Source organism: Juglans regia, chromosome 1 (genome assembly GCF_001411555.2).
Source record: "Juglans regia cultivar Chandler chromosome 1, Walnut 2.0, whole genome shotgun sequence".
In the NCBI taxonomy this organism is placed as follows: domain Eukaryota; kingdom Viridiplantae; phylum Streptophyta; class Magnoliopsida; order Fagales; family Juglandaceae; genus Juglans; species Juglans regia.
The window spans coordinates 32003246-32020445 of NC_049901.1; positions in this window are offsets into that span (position 1 = coordinate 32003246).

Here is a 17200-nt window from a genome sequence, read left to right on the forward strand (position 1 = left end):
CCAGCCTGAATCTTGTCCCAAATGAAGTGGCAATCCAATTCAATGTACTTTGTTCTTTCATGAAAAACTGGGTTGTCAGCAATTTGCAGTGCAGCTTGACTATCACAAAAAAGTTGAGCACTATTAGAATGTAAAATACCAAAATCAGACAAAAGAGTGAGGAACCAGATAACTTCACAAGTAGTAGAAGCCATGGATCGATATTCAAGTTCTGCTAAGGAGCGAGAAACAATTGATTTTTTTTTTGTCTTCCAGGAAACCAAAAAATTTCCAAGAAAAATACAATAACCACTGGTAGATCGACAATTGTGAGGGCAAGAAGCCCAATCTGAATCTGCAAAGGCCTTAAGGGATAGAGAATTGGTAGCTAGAAAAAAAATGCCAAGACCAGGAGTACACTTTATGTATTACAAAATTATGTAGCCTGCTTGTAAATGGGGTTGTTTTTGCTGAGCCATATATTGACTTAATCTATGCACAGAGTAAGAAAAATCTGGCCGTGTCAATGTGAGGTAAAGAAGTCTACCAACAAGTCTACGATAGACAGTAGGTTTAGGCAATAAATCTCTTGCTTCTTTACTTAACTTGACATTTTGCTCCATAGGAAAAGAAACATGTTTAGATGCAAGAAAACTAGCATCTTGAAGAATCTCTAAAGAGTATTTTCTTTGACATAGAAAAATACCAGCAGGAGACCGAGCCACGGGCCCATGTTATTATTTCAATTTTCGTTTTTACTCTTTTTTCTCTCTTCGGGTGAATAGGGTTTCTGCACTACTCCATTTGACTTTGGCCTCCTCTTGAGGCTGCATGGCAGCCGCTGATGGTGGTGGCACAAGTCGGGCTTCTTTTGCCGACCTGGTTGCTGCTGTTCTGCAGCCCATCCCTGAGATGGTGTTGCCGCCCCGTGCCCTTAAGATGGTAGATGGTGAGATATATTTCCAGTTTTCCAAAGAGGAAATAGAACGATATGTTGAACCGTTTATATACTCTGCGGTCCTCAAGTTTTTGAAACAACGACCTTCTCTGGACGCTGTCCGTGCATTCATTCATAGCCGTTGGGGACTTTCGGATTTACCAGTGGTTTCCTCTATGCGATGTACTCAGAACGTTTTTGTGCGCATGGTTAACGAAGTAGATTTTTCTAAAGCTCTATCCAGGGATGTTTGTGAGATTAACGACAGTTTCTATCATGTCTTTCGCTGGTCTCTAGAGTTTAATGGAGATGCAGAATCGTCTAGGGTGCCGGTGTGGCTTTCTCTACCTGGTCTCCCTCCTAACTATTACCGTGAAGCCTTTTTGAAAATCCTTATGGCACCTATCGAGACCTTCATACGTCGGGATAATCCGACTCGATGCGCTACAAGAACTGATGGAGTACGATTGTGTGTGGAAGTGGATGCAGCGAAAGTACCGTTGAATCACTTCTGGATAGGGGGCCAGGTTTACCTACTAGTCGTAAAGAAGAAGTTGTTTACGAGACTCTTCCTGCATATTGCGCTATGTGTAAAATGCAGGGACATAACACACGGACATGCAGAGTTGGAAAACCTGAGAAGACTGGGCAGGTTCGGCGTGGGAAGAAAGAAAATCTAGAGGCAGTTAAGGCTATTCCAGAATCTGGGGAAGAACCAGTGCAATAGGTTTCTATTCTTCCGAAAAATTCTGATCCTGTAGTAGAAGAAATATTGGTGCCTGGTTTGGAAATAGAGAGTCTCGTGGTTGCAGAGGTTCTGAATTCATCTACTGCGGTTACTCTGTTTGACCCAATGGGTGATGCAATAGTTCTCTCTGACAGAGATTTTAACGTGGTTGTGTTGTTACTGCAAGGTAACTCTGCACCATTGGATGAAAATGCAATCCAAGATGATAACATGGTTTCTGCAAAAACATAAGGTGGCTTGATAAATGCATCAGAAATTCCTATTCCGGTTTTTGATGAGAATGCTACGGGTGCTACAGTGGGGGAAACTGCTATGATGTTGCCCAGTGAGGGGCTGGAGCCGTTTGTGGTGCGGGAAAGGATCGTTGTGCAGAATGAATTATCTGGGGAAGAGGAGCCTGTGGACGTTCATGTAGAGAAAAGGATTGAGATGGAGAATGCTTCTGAACCTGAACCAGACATTCAAGCAGAGGTTTTCCCATAGGACAAAGAGTACCTTACTGAGTCTGAGGCCAATGAAGGTAAGAGGAAATATAAGAAAAAGATGTTTATAAAAATGCGCGGCTCATCTCAGGTTCATGCCCGACATTCAAACCTTGTCTAATGATTGATTCCATTTTTGTATGGAATATTAGAGGGTTTGGGACCTCCAGGAGTAGAGTTAAGAAATTGATTGGTAAGTTGAAGCTGAAAGTTGTTGCGCTCTTAGAACCTTTTCATAATTTAGAGGAAGCTCGTAAATTGACGCGCTGTTTGAATTCTGATAGAGTCATTTCTAATGAGGATGATAGGGGTAAAATCTGGATTTTCTGGAATAGTACTTATGTGGTGCAGGTGGTTCGAATGGGATTGCAATTTATTTCCATGCTAGTAGGTGAAGGAGCTAAGATGTTTTTGTTCACTGTAGTTTATGCTAAATGTACTATGGTGGAGAGGCGACAACTTTGGGATGATCTCAATTTTCAAAATTTGGGATCATATCCTTGTGTGTTTGCTGGTGATTTTAATATTATCCGTAATGATTCTGAAAGGAGGCGTGGTAGGCCTCAACCTAGTATGGCTATGGAGGATTTTAATAATTGGATTAATCAAGGAGGTTTGATGGAAATAGCTACGAAAGGAAGTATGTTTACATGGTGTAATGGGCAATCGGGGCTTGCCCGCTCCTGGGCACGTCTTGATCGAGCTCTCATGGATAGATCCTTCCTTGCTTTGTTTCCTAATGCTAATTGCTCTTATTTGTCTCGTTCTACTTTAGATCATGCTCCTATGTTTATTGAGCTTAAAAAGGATCCGTTCTTCTATGGCCCGACCCCATTCCACTTTCAACAAATGTGGGTGGATCACCATAGTTTTCTGGATTGTGTTCGAACTAGTTGGGCATCTCGGGTGGAGGGTTTGGCCTTTCAGATTCTGACTAGAAAATTAAAGCATACTAAGGTGGTGTTAAGGGAGTGGAATAAGCGGGTCTTTGGTCATACTATTGATTTTCTGGAAAAACAGGTTGAGGAGATTGAGCAACAGCTTCAAGTAAATTGGAAGGAAAATTTGGAGAAGGAGTTACATATGGCAGTCTCGGATTTGGCAAGCTGGCCCCGGCGGGAAGAAATCCGTTTGGCACAAATGGCAAAATTAAAATGGAAGGTGGATGGGGATTGTAATTCCAAGTTTTTTCATGCTTGCCTTGTTAATAAGAGGAGAAAAAGAGTGCTTGAAATGAGTTCAAATGGGGTTGTGGATGAGATGCCGGAAAGCATCCATCAAGGGGTAGTGGAATATTTTTCTTCTTTCCTTCAAGGGGATCAAATGGTTGAGCCTCCTAGGCTAGAACAACTAATTGATTCAGTCATCTCAGAGGAGGAAAATGTCTCCCTTCTACATGCTCATTCTATAGAGGAAGTTTATGAGTCCTTGTCTTCCATCCCGTCTCAAAGTACTCCGGGTCCTGATGGTTTTTGGTCAGGTTTCTATAAAAGTTGCTGGGAGGTGATTAAAGTTGATGTGTGGAATGCAGTTTTGGAATTTTTTATGTCCAAACAACTTCCCAGATTCTTCACGACCTCATATTTGGTTTTAATACCAAAGGTAGATTCGCCTATAGGTTTTGACAAATTTCGTCCTATTAGTCTTTACTCTTTTTTTTATAAAATTTGCTCCAAGATTATTGTGAATAGATTAACAGGTCTCCTGCCTCAACTGATATCTTTGGAGCAAGGAGCTTTTATTTCGGGAAGGAGTATTTTCGAAAATATTAGCCTTACCCAAGAAATGGTTCACTCTATGAACAAACGTACTCATGGGGGTAATATTATGCTGCAAGTGGATATGGCGAAAGCTTATGATCGTGTGGACTGGGCTTTTTTTTATTGCAGTTTTGCACAAGTTTGGCTTCTCTTTTGAATTTTGTGAATTGGTGCATTCTTGCATTTCTAGTCCGTGGTACTCAGTTATGATGAATGGTACGGTCAATGGTTTCTTTCCGAGAGGACGTGGTCTCCGTCAAGGGGATCCTTTATCTCCTTTTTGTTTATTATTTAGCAAGAGGTACTTTCCAAGATGGTTCATGCCAGTGTGAGAGATAATAATTTTGGCCAGTTTTATCAAGCCCGAGGTACGCCAGTTGTGTCTCATTTAATGTATTCTGATGTCATTATGATTTTTTCTAATGGAAACCAGAGATCGGTCCAAGCTATTCAGAACAACCTGATGCAATATGAGAGATGGTCGGGTCAGGCTATCAATGTTCAGAAATCTGCGTTGTATTGTTCGAAGCATATTTCTCCCATGCGCAAGCATTGGCTTTTACATCATACTGGGTTCATGGAGGGGACCTTCCCTTTCAGATACTAGGTGTGTCGATTATTGTGGGGTGCCTTAAGTAGTGTCATCTAGAAGGCAAGGTGAATAAAGTTAGACAAAAAATCAGTGGGTGGAAGATGAGGCTACTTTCTACGGGTGGCAAACTTGTTCTACTAAGACATGTTATTTCTAGTATGGCGATTCACCTCTTTGCTGTTTTACAGGTCCCTCAAGCTACTATTAACAAGATTCATAGATTGATAAGCTCTTTCTTTTGGGGGGGGGGGGGAATCTGGAGGGCAGGAGAAAAGGAAATGGGTGGCTTGGAGACATATATGCAATCCTATGGAAGAAGGTGGTCTTGGGTTACGGCATCTTCATGACATGCAAAATTTTTTACACATGCGTTTTGCTTGGAATCTACTACAAGGTAATTCTTTATGGGCCAATTTTTTCAAAACTAAATATGTGGGTTCGAAGCCTTGGGCATTAGTAGAAGACACGAAAGGTACAAGATTCTGGAGAATGGTTGCTAATTGTATTCCGTGTTTGCTGAATAAATCAAAATGGAAGAGTAGCGAGGGAGAGATTTTTTTCTGGTATGATAAATGGAGGGGTAATGGTCCTCTCATTAATGAGATGCCGCTTGTGGGTTCACCTTTGCTAAAAATTAAAGAGTGTAGATCGTTGGATACTTGGGATGTGGATTTTCTGGAGAGTTTAGTTGGGCAAGAGAAGGTGGATGAGATTTTAGTCTCTTTAGCAGGGCCTAAGCCCGGAAAAGATGTTCTTGTTTAGACTCTGACGAAGACAGGTATGGTCTCTACAAAGTCTGCTTGGCATTGTATTCGCATTAGAGGTTCTCCCCTTGATTGGCATGATTGGATTTGGCATAAATGTCTTCCCTTAAAAATGTCTATTCATTTTTGGAGGGCTTGGCATATGGCTTTGAGTGTGGATGAACGCTTGTACCGTATTGGTATTCCCCTTGTTTCTAAATGTGATTGTTGTAATGTTGGCCATATTGAAAATATTAATCATGTTCTTTTTTAGGGTGAATTTCCGCACAAAGTTTGGTCTTTCTTTGGCACTCTGTTTGGTATTCCTCTAGGTAGATCTTGGATGCAAAACTCTGGGACTTGGTTTAGGCATGCTAGCTCTTCTTCTCAGGTGGGTTTTGTTGTTGGCATCATTCCTATCATTGTTACTTGGAGACTATGGAGGCGAAGATGTCTGGCGAGAATGGAAGGTATTCGAGAAACTTATGAAGCTATTGTTCATTCTATTTGTGTTTGCCTTGGTTCCCTTTGTCTTGGGGCAAAAAATCCTTTGTGTTTGTCTAACTGGGATGAGAAGATCTTGGAGGCCTTGCAGATCAAACCGACCGTGCCAAAAGCTCCTTTTTGCAAATTGGTTAAGTGGATTAAGCCGCCATCGGGTTGGTATAAATTGAACACGGATGGTAGTAGCCTTGGAAATCTGGGACCTTGTGATATTGGTGGGGTTATTCGGACTGAGTCACGATGTTTTGTCAAGGCTTATGCCTCTCCTATTGGTTATGGTTCAAATAACAAAGCGGAACTTCTTGCGCTTCTCCTTCTAGGTTTGAGAATTTGCATTTCTTTAAATATTTCTAATGTGATTATAGAAATGGATTCCATGGTGATTATTTCTTGGTGGATGCGAGGGCGTTGTGGTGTGTGGTACCTTGAGGATTTCTGGGAAGCAATTATTGGGTTGACTCGTACTCTTCATTGCCAGTTTCTACATGTGTTTCGTGAAGGTAATATGGTGGTGGATTGGTTAGCCAAGGAAGGGGCTTTAGGTGCAAATTTGGTCTATTCTAATAATTGTGCTCTTCCGTGGATTCTTCATGGTTTGCTCCGGTTGGACTTCTTAGGTCTCCTAGCTCTAAGAGTTTATGTTTTTTTTCTTTGGTTTTGGTGGTTTTTTCTATTTTCCTTTGTTTTTGTCATAAGATTGTCATAGATTGTTTTCCTTGGCTGCGGTCCTGTTGGTTTTCCTACAGTCTTTTTCTTGTTATCACGGTATTCTTCGGCCATAAGAGAGGGAATTATTAATAAAATTGGGAGGAAGTCACTATTGGACATGTGACTTTCCTGCTTTTTTTTTTAAAAAAAAAAGGGAGACCGAGCCACTTCTAAACCAAGAAAATATTTGAGCTGGCCAAGATCCTTAAGCTTGAACTTTTCATCAAGTAAGGACTTCAAATCCTCCACAGATTTCAAATCATTACTAACTATGAGAATCAACATAAACGATAGTGCAATGAAAGAAGAACCCTTGGACTTGGTAAAGAGTGAATAATCAGCTTTGAATTGTTTAAATGTCAGATTTATAACAGAAGCTGAAAACTTTGAAAACCATTGTCGTGAGGCATATTTCAAAAAATAAAGTGGTTTGTTCAACTTGCAAACCTTGGACCCCCCCTTTCATATGAAATCTAGGAGGTAATGCCATGTACACTTCTTCAGATAAATCTCCATGTAAAAAAGAATTATTGACATCAAGTTGTGTAAGATGCCGACCTTTCACAGCAGAATAGATAATAGGGTTCGAACAGTAGCCATTTTAGAAACTGGAGAAAAAGTCTCAGAATAATCCAAGCCTTCCTTTTGGGAATAACCCTTGGCAACCAATCTTGCCTTGTAACGCTCTATGGAGCCATCAGCACGATACTTAATTTTATAGACCCATTTGCAGCCTATGGGTTTCTTGTCAGGAGGTAAGGAAGTAACAGTGCATGTGTTATTGTATTCTAAGGTTGCAATCTCAGCTAACATGACATCTCTCCAATGAGAGTGCTTGACAGCTTGATGATAGAACTCAGGTTCAATATCAGCAGTGATGGACATGCCAAAGGATTTATGTGTAGGAGAAAGATGAGCATAAGAAAGGAAATTGAAAATATCAAATTTAGGATGTGATTAAAGAAATGATGAAGAACCTGATGAAAAAGAACTTGTTGAAGGATCTAATGTGGAGTGTGCAGAAGAAGAAGAATTGCAGTGAAAATTCTGCAAGTAACCAGGAACTCTTCTGATTCTGGTGGATCTTCTAGGAATTTTAGAAGTGATTGGTGAGATAGCAGGTTGAGTGGCAGGAGAATGTGTTTGAATAGGAGAAGGAGAAGATGGAGAATCAGTAGGTGAATCATTTGAAGAGGACATTGTTGAAGGCACAGGAAGTAGATCTAAAGTTGAAGATTCACAAGGAAAAACAATAGAAGGAAGAGACAAAAAATGAGAAGAAGTTTTAGATGAAAATGGAAAAATGTGCTCATGAAAAACAACATGTATTGACATAAAACATTGATTCGTTTTAATATAAAGAAGTTTGTATCCTTTGATCCCAAAAGGATATCCAAGAAAAATACAAGTACGAGCTTTAGGATCAAATTTGTTGCGAGATCTTTGCAAAGTGAAGGCAAAGCATAGGCAACCAAAAGTCCTTAAATGATCATATGAGGGAGGAGTTTGAAACAAAAGTTCAAAAGGAGATGTGTGATTTAGAAGAGGAGTAAGTAACTTATTAATAATGTAGGTGGCTGTTAAAACAGCATCACCCAAAAAATAATAGGTAAATGAGATTGAACCATCATTGTGCTAGCTACATTAAGTATGTGCTGATGTTTTCTCTCCACAACAGAATTCTGCTATGAAGTTTCAATGCAATTGTGTTGATGTATAATACCTTTGGAATGAAGAAATTGAGAAAAAGAAAATTTTGCACCATGATCAGTACGATTTTGTTTTTTTGAGATGAAATTGTGTTTTAATCAACTTAAAAAAAAAAAAACTTTAAAAACATGTGAAACCTTATATTTATGCTTAAGAAGGTAAAGCCATGTGGCACGAGTTGAATCATCAATAATAGTAAAAAATATATATATAGCCTTCAACAGTAGGAACAAAATATGGTCCTCAAACATCACAATGCACAAGATCAAAAGAGGCAGCATATAGATGAACATTATTAGGAAAAGATAATTTTATTTGTTTAGCTAATGGACAAACCATACTAGGATTGCATGGAACAGTCAAATGTGGAACAAATTTATTCACAAACATCATCCTAGAATTAGAAGGATGACAAAGTCTATTATGCCAAAGCTCATACTTAGAGCTTTTGGATGACACAGAACAAGCATGTAAAGGCATGTTATCAAGTAAGAAGGCAGTATATGAAGCAGGTTTAGAAAAAGAAAAGCCTGATTGCTACAGTATATAAAGTCCTCCTTGTTGTCTACCCACTTCAATCAACCTCCAACAAGTCAGGTCCTGAATGAAGCATAGGTCAAATGAAAATAAGAAATAAAAAGTTAGTGACTAAGTTAATTTGCTGATAGAAATTAATTTGAATTTGAAAGAAGGGACACATAGAACACCATGTAAACAAAGGTGTTTAGAAACATGAACAGAGCCAATATGTGTAACAGACACAAATTGACCATTAGGAAGCTTAACAGAGGCATTAATAGATTTGGTAATAGAAGAAAAATAATCAATAGAAGGAACCATATGCTCTGTGGCTCTTGTATCAAGAATCCAAACATTTGAGTCAAATGTAACAAATTGAATGGAAGAGAAAACAGAGTATTGATTATCATTAAGAGGAAAAGTTCTACCAGGAAAAAGGAGAAGTCATAGTGACTGCATTTACAGCAGGAGAAACCTCATCAGTATCGTTTGGAGAGTCTCCTAGAAAATTCTACACTTTAAGATCAAAAGATCTAGATGATTTCTCTAGAAAATTGTAGAGAGAGAGGAGAGTTTTTCTCTTTTTTACATAGACTTTTTTCACACTCTATTTAATGTACGTAAACTCTTACTTAAAGAGTTTTCACATGGAAAGTTAATTAACTTCCCTGAAGTTGTGATAGTGGTGGGGAGTTAATTAATAACCCCCCGACCCATGTGGACACATCATGGGTCATGGGGTACCCACTACCAATATCTCCCACTTGTCCATAATGGGTGATATACCCATTAACAATGTCCTCCTCATCTCTCAATCAATTATCCCCCATACAAAAAATGAAACGTGCGACCTGATGAAAAAGTAAAGGGTAGGAGTACTATATTAAATCACCATCATACTATGATAGTACATCACTCATAATATCTCGTATATGCCCCAGACTATTTGATCTCACTAGGTCAAGGGTCCTTAATCCCTCATGAGTTTATAACTCAAAGTAATTTTTGACCTCACATTATATAATATGGTCATGATTATATCAAGTCAAAATGACATAATCGCCTGGATTATGAGACATATAATAACAAGAATCCAAACAATCTTCCCTAGACACTCATGTCATTTCAATTAGACTTGACTACTTTCTTAGGCATGCTCCGAGAGACTGTATCATTTGTGGCCCTAAGAAAACATGCTAAAGTAGCAACATTAAGTTTTCATCTTATGACATAGTTTCAGGTTCAAGGACATAGGAATAGATCATTTATTGATCCATTAGGGCTCACATAGTGATGGAGCAGGGACCCATGCAATCACTCCCTCATATGGTAGTCTATAGCACATACAGTATGAAATGTATGTTACAACGGAACTCCACTTAATTGGGCTTGTCACATTCAAACACAGTAGGAGCCTTAGTCTAGTCGCCACAAAGGAGCTCTAACTTGAGTTTCTCAGCACAATTACTCATCTAGCGATTGCCTAAGATCTCACATTCCGCTTTAATCAAGCTTCATGTAGTTGTGCAAATATTTCATATACAACTCTTAAAAGTCTCAACTTAGCCAAGGTAAGGTGACATTCTTTAAATCTATCTTGAATGCTCCAAAAGTATTAAGATGTTTACATGCTCACTTTCCAAGCGCCTAAGTAATCAATTTGTCTCATCTTGCTCACTATTCAAGCGCCAAGGTGATCATCCATGTGAGTGGATTGATCTTTGCTTAGTAACATCTTTATAATGTGTGCATTTCACTTAGTATCAATTAATTAATAATATGAGATAAATACAATAATCTCACTGCAATAGATACTAACAATAAAGTCTAAGTTATCCTCAATACAACATATATCAAATCCAATGAAATCTCAAACTTCTAACATGAGTTTCGAAAATATTTCTACTAGTAGCCTTAGTAAGAGGATCATCTACCATCTTACTAATAGATATATGTTGTAGGATCACCTCACCTCACGCAACAACATCTCGCATGTAGTGAAAATGATTATCTATGTGTTTGGTTCTTCCATGGCATTTGGGATCGTTAGCATATGCCAAAGCTGCCATACTATCACCGTATATCGTATCGGCTTCATCTGCAAGAGCCATAATCTCTAGGCCTTGAAAAAATCTCTTCAACCAATTAATCTCTTGTATAGCTATTGAAAAAGCAACGTACTCCATCGTGGATAAAGCAATGCATGATTATTTCTTGTTACACCAGGAAATATCTCCCCCACTAAGCATAAATGAGTAACTCATCGTGGATTTTCACTCATCTTTGTCACTAGCCCAATCAGGATCGCTATAACCTTTCAATCTCATGTCTCCACCTGAGTAGCAAATAACAAGGTCTGCTGTCCCACGAAGGTATCGAAAAAACCTCTTAACTACTTACCAATGAACAAGTTCTGGGTCACTCTGATAACGACTAACCAATCCAACTGCAAAGCAAATGTCAGGTCGTGTACACAATATAGCATGCATCAGGCTTCCAATTGCACTTGCATAAGGAACTCTGGTCATTTCTTTATTTTCCTCATCATTCTTAGGGCAATGTTCTAGACTCAATGTGTAACCCTTCTCGATTGGAGTGTCTATGAGTTTGGAGTTGTGCATACGAAATCGTTCTAGAATTTTCTTAATATAAGTCACTAGAGAAACCAAGAAGCATCCTGGATTAATCTCTTGAAATTTTAACTCCCAGCATATAATTTGTTTCACCCATGTCCTTCATCTCAAAAGTAGAGGACAACCACTCTTTTGTGGCGACAATTATCTCTATATGATTTTTAGTTAATAAGATGTCATCCACGTACAAAGAAAAAATTACAAAACTTTTTCCAGTACGTTTGACACGCACACAATAGTCTTCTTTTAGCATCTCAAAGCAAATTGAAGTATCATTATCTAGATGATTGTTTAAGGCCATAAATGGAATGTTTCAGCTGACATACTTTGTGCTTTTGTGCCTCAACCTCAAAACCAACAGGTTAATCCATATAGATCTCCTCGTCTAGTTCTCCATTGAGAAATATAGTTTTCAAATCCATTTGGAAAAGTTCCAAATCTAGATGTAAAACTATAGCAATAATGAAGTGAATGGAAGCAAATCTCTCCACAAGGGAGAATGTTTCTTCATAATCTATACCCTCTCTTTGGGTAAAGCCCTTCGCCACGAGTCGGGCCTTATACTTGTTAATTGATCCATCTGTCCGGCGCTTAATTTTTAAAACCCATTTTTTTCTAATAGATTTAGGCCTAGGTGGAAGATCAACTAACTCCCAAACTTGGTTATTTGCCATAAAACTCATATCATCTCTCGAAGCAGCCAACCATTTATTTGAAACAAGTGAACTTAATTCTTCCTCAAAAGAAGAAGGTTCTTCAAAGTTACACAAAGTACACATGAAAGATTCACTTTCAACCTCACAACGATGACAAGGAATTGTTCCATGATCGCTTCTACGTAACTGGGACCCCTGTGAGTCACTTTCTACTGGTACACTCCCACCATCTTTTGTGATTCTAGGATGTGATAATTCTCCACCCTTGCCAAAAGATGGTGTAAGTCCCTCAAGTTCTTGCAACTCAAAAAGTTCAAGATCATTCTTTGCTTCACCAATATTGAGAAAATCATTCTTGATAAATGTGACATCATGCGACTCATTTTCTATCATCCCTCTGTTAGAATGTTCACCAAACATTATGTAGCCCTTTGAGTTTTCTGAATATCTTATGAGTATATGCTTATTTGCTCTAGGGCCAAGTTTTTCACATTTATGGGAAGTGGTGTGAATATAACCTACAGAATCCCAAGGTCGCAAATGTTAGGAACCAATTTCTACGCGCACTTCAACAGTTGGCAAAAAGCTACAAATTTGCACCGCTACCCTTCACGTCCAGGAAGCAATAGACAAGCCACCTCAACGTGCATTCAAGCCTTCCTCAGCCTTTCCTGCTCCTCAACCTTGCATTGAGAACCCCATGGCAACAAAGCTCTGTCGCGCCCAACCAACCAACACCAACCTTCGTGGGAAGCAGAAACCGAAACTGCTCTATTTTAATCCCATAGAACAGAGCAACACCACCCCAAGCATGCTGCACATCTCCTCATGTAACACCATGCCTCATTGAGCAACACCACCGTGACACGCACCTTGCACCACCCCGAACCACCATACCCAACCTAGAGTCATCGTGAGCCACCATCACAGCACCTTCACCCCTCTCGACTACTCCCTATCGGCATGGTCTTCATGCTCTCTCTCTCTTTATGAACTCCACCGCCTACCACGGAGGAGACTACTGTGATTGTATCTCGCCAGCCCAGCCCCCTGCACCTTCACGTGTTCCCTACTCTCCCTAGGTGAGTATTCTTTTCCTGTTATGTCGTGATCTCTCTCTTTCTTTCTCTGTGTTCTCTCTCTCTCTCTCTCTCACTTCTTTCTCTCACACTCTCCCTCTCTTTGTGCCCCACTGCCACACCCAGTTGCGCCACTATCGACATACACCTAGTGCCGCTCCATTCCGTTGTCGTGAGTTTCCCTCACGGTGGGTTTGGTTCCATCGCACGGTAGCATTATGTTTTATTCCCAGAAATCTACCCATGCATTTTGTGATGTTTCCTAAAATATCCTTGTTATTAGGAGGGTTCTATTTTGGGTCATTGTCTATATATTATACTTATTTTGTGAAGGTTGTGTTTTAGTATAAGATCGTATAAAGAAAATAAATGAGTATTTAAATTATATTATGTTAATTTTAATCTCTTGTCGTATAGCATTTGGAAAGCATGTTGAAGAAATTGTTTTAAGTATAATTATATTACTTTCAATAGTAAATAAAAAGATTTTTAATTTTATTAAATGAGTTTTTCACTTGTTACATTGTTTGAATTTGATATAAGTATATTATTAAGTTGTAAATTAGAAGTATTTAATTTGTTTTTAAATACTAAGCCGATTATATGATACAAGTCCTTGATGGTTTTTAAACTAGATATGATTCAGAATATTTTATGAATTACTATTGCTTAAGAAATTTATGAATTTCCTACTACATTATATGTTGGCAGTATTAAATTATCGTTTTAATAATAGTTTATAGAGATATGAGTTTTAAATATGATATGAGTTTTAAATATGAGTTTCCTTTGCTAGATTTGCATAAAAAGAAATGAACTGAAGTTGGTTTGTAAAAATGTGCATGTTGCTTTAAAAATAAAAGGTGAAAAACAACCTCAATATATATTTTGCATTCACTCATGAGATATGTATGAAAAAGAAAAGAAATGTTTTGACATGAATAGTGTAGACATGAGCAATATTTGACATGTTTTTGAAATGTGCAAAATAACGAATATGATGTCTCTGAATTTTTGTATATGTGATATGAAAATTATTTGGATCTGTTTTTTTATCAAATGGAAATGATATAAATATGTTCAGCCCGTTGTTTGATATGATATGGATATGAAAAACCTTTGGCATACTTATCTATTTTTATTCTAATTCTAAATATGGTTCTGATATGATGATATTGGTTCACGTGATATTATTGGTACCAACATGATATGATATGATATGATATGAGGGCACCCACTTTGTAAATAAAGTGGTCTTTTATGTGTTCCTTCATGTGTGCACACTCGGGGCTCCGAAATTTTAAAAAGTAAAAGTTTCAAAATATGATACTGTCTGGTTTGGCCACCGCGGATAGCACAACCTTACCACGAGGGTTAAACATGGTATATGATATGATACGATACGATATGATAAAATGAAGATGTTCAGTTATGTTATGCCAAAGTGTTTTTAAATATGAAAAGGGTCTTGAAATATGAAAATGATATTTGAATTTAAACAGTCTATTTTTTTTTTTAAATATGAAAATAGTCTTTGAATATGAAAATGATCTTTGAATATGAATAGTTAGCTTTTGAGTATGAAAAGTCGCTCTGATTTTCTGATAACACGTTTATGAGATCTGCATATGGAAATAAAAAGTGTTTTGTTCTCATTCCGAACTTTGTAAAGGCTCATGTTTATATACTAGTATATGTTCTCTGCTTACTGAGTTGTTGATAACTCACCCCTTATGTCCATAATATTTTTCAAATAATTTTGATGGTATAGCTAGCGATCAAGATTAGAAATCATGTATAAGACTATGTGAGAATAGTAGATTAAGTAGAAAGATGATATTTTGGTTATTAGTGATTTTATTCAATAGTTTTGTTTTGCTTAGTCAGCATGATATTCTAGAAGGTTGTTGTTTAATTTTAGATTTTTGTGGTTTTTAGATTTATCATATTAAAGTAGTTGATTAGAAACAGTGGGTTTTTATATGTCATTGAGAACTTTGGAGTCTATGACTATATAGTTGAGACCAATGTTTTTAATTTCTTATCGTATCGACCGGTACGACCGAAATTTTCCGTACCGGCCCAGTGGTCGGTACAGGTATCATATGTATTTCGTACCGGGCCAAATACCGGCCGGTATCGGCCTATATTTTGGCCTTTAATTTTTTTTATTTTTTTTTATTTTTTCAAACTACAAGCTTATTTTTTGACCTCAAATTCAGATTAGGTTATTTATAATTTATATATGTATTTATATATAATTTAGTCATATATAGAATATCATTTTAGAATATAATTTATATATATTTATATATATAATTTATTCATATATCAACTATCCCGAAACGATACAGATACCGAAATATTTCGTTCCAGTGCCTTGACCGGTACGGCATCCAGTACGGTATTCAAAACATTGGTTGAAACATGTTTTTAAGCGACGAGGAGTAACTCTTCGACCCCTTCGGGATCGGGGCATTACATATACCATCAAAATTATCTAAAAAATATTATGGAGATAAGGGGTGAGTTATCAACAACTCAGTAAACAGTGAACATATACTAGTATGTAAACGTAAGCATTTTTTGAAAGTTTGATGTGCAGAAATAAAACATTTCATTTTCATATGCAATGACTTTTCAATCTTTTGATACTAAAAAAATCAATTGTTCATATTTAAAGATCATTTTCATATTAAGAAAGGTTTTGGCATAACATAATTGAACATCTTCATCTTATCGTATCGTATCATATCGTATACTATGTTTAACCTCATTGGTAGATTTGTGCTATTCCCGGAGACCAAACTAGACAGTATCATATTGTGAAACTTCATATTTTTCAATCTCGGAGGTCCAAGTGTGCACACAGGAAAGAACACATAAAAGACCACTTTATTTCCAAAGTGAGTGCACTCATATCATATTATGTTGGTACCAACCATATCATGTGAACCAGTATCATCATATCAGAACCATATTCAGAATTAAAATAAAAACATATAAGTATGCTAAAAGTTTTTTATATCCATATCATATCAAACCGCATGCTAAATATATTTATATCATTTCCATTTGATCAAAAATAGATCCAAGTCATTTTCATATCATATGTACAAAAATTCATAGATATCATATTCACTTTTTTGCACATTTCAGAAACATGTCAAATATTGTTCATGTCAAAAACATTTCTTTCTCTTTCATACTTATTTCATGAGTGAATGTAAAATATATACTGAGGCTTTTTTCACATTTTCTTTTTAAAACAACGTACACATTTTTATAAAACAATCTCAGATCATTTCTTTTTGTACAAATCTAGCATAAGAACCCTGCTTACCTAGACTTTTTAATTTTTCTGAATCATTCCCATAATCGTGCCAAATGAATTACAATCATCACCTATACAGAATACTAAATGTTACTAAATTTCTAAAGTGACTGCTAAAAACTCTTCATCTATTTAAATCCATACCACATAAAGAGCTTTGATAACTATCTAGTTATCAGAAATCTAATAAATATATTATCAATAAAAATAATCTTAACTTATTATAAAATAATTTTATCAAATATGGCAAAACAACTTAAATTCATTTCAAAAATTAACTTAATCATATTTAAAACTCATATCTCTATAAACTATTATTAAAATGATATTTTAATACTTCAATCATATAATCTAGTAGAAAATCATAAATTTCTTATGCAATAGTAATTCATAAAATATTCTTAATAATACTTATACTAAAAAAAATCATTGTAGATTACTAATCATTTCTAATTTAAAACTATCCAAGATTTATTTCATATAATAGGCTTAACATACAATTTACTACCAAAATCAAATTATAAAATTAATACCAGATAGTATAGTTAAAGTCTTCAAATATTTTCTATGAAATCAAGATTATGAACTAATATCTTTATTCAAGTAAAATTATGCCTAATTTAAAAATACTAAACATAATCAAATTTAAAATAATACATTGGTTTCTTAATACAATAAAATAAAGTCCATTAAAAATTATTAGCATAATTTTTTGTAAAATACATCAACTCCAATTTAAACATCCAGCACATATGAAGTCGCCCATTTAAAAATGTTCCAACAGTTTTTAAATTACAAAAGCCGATCTACACATAC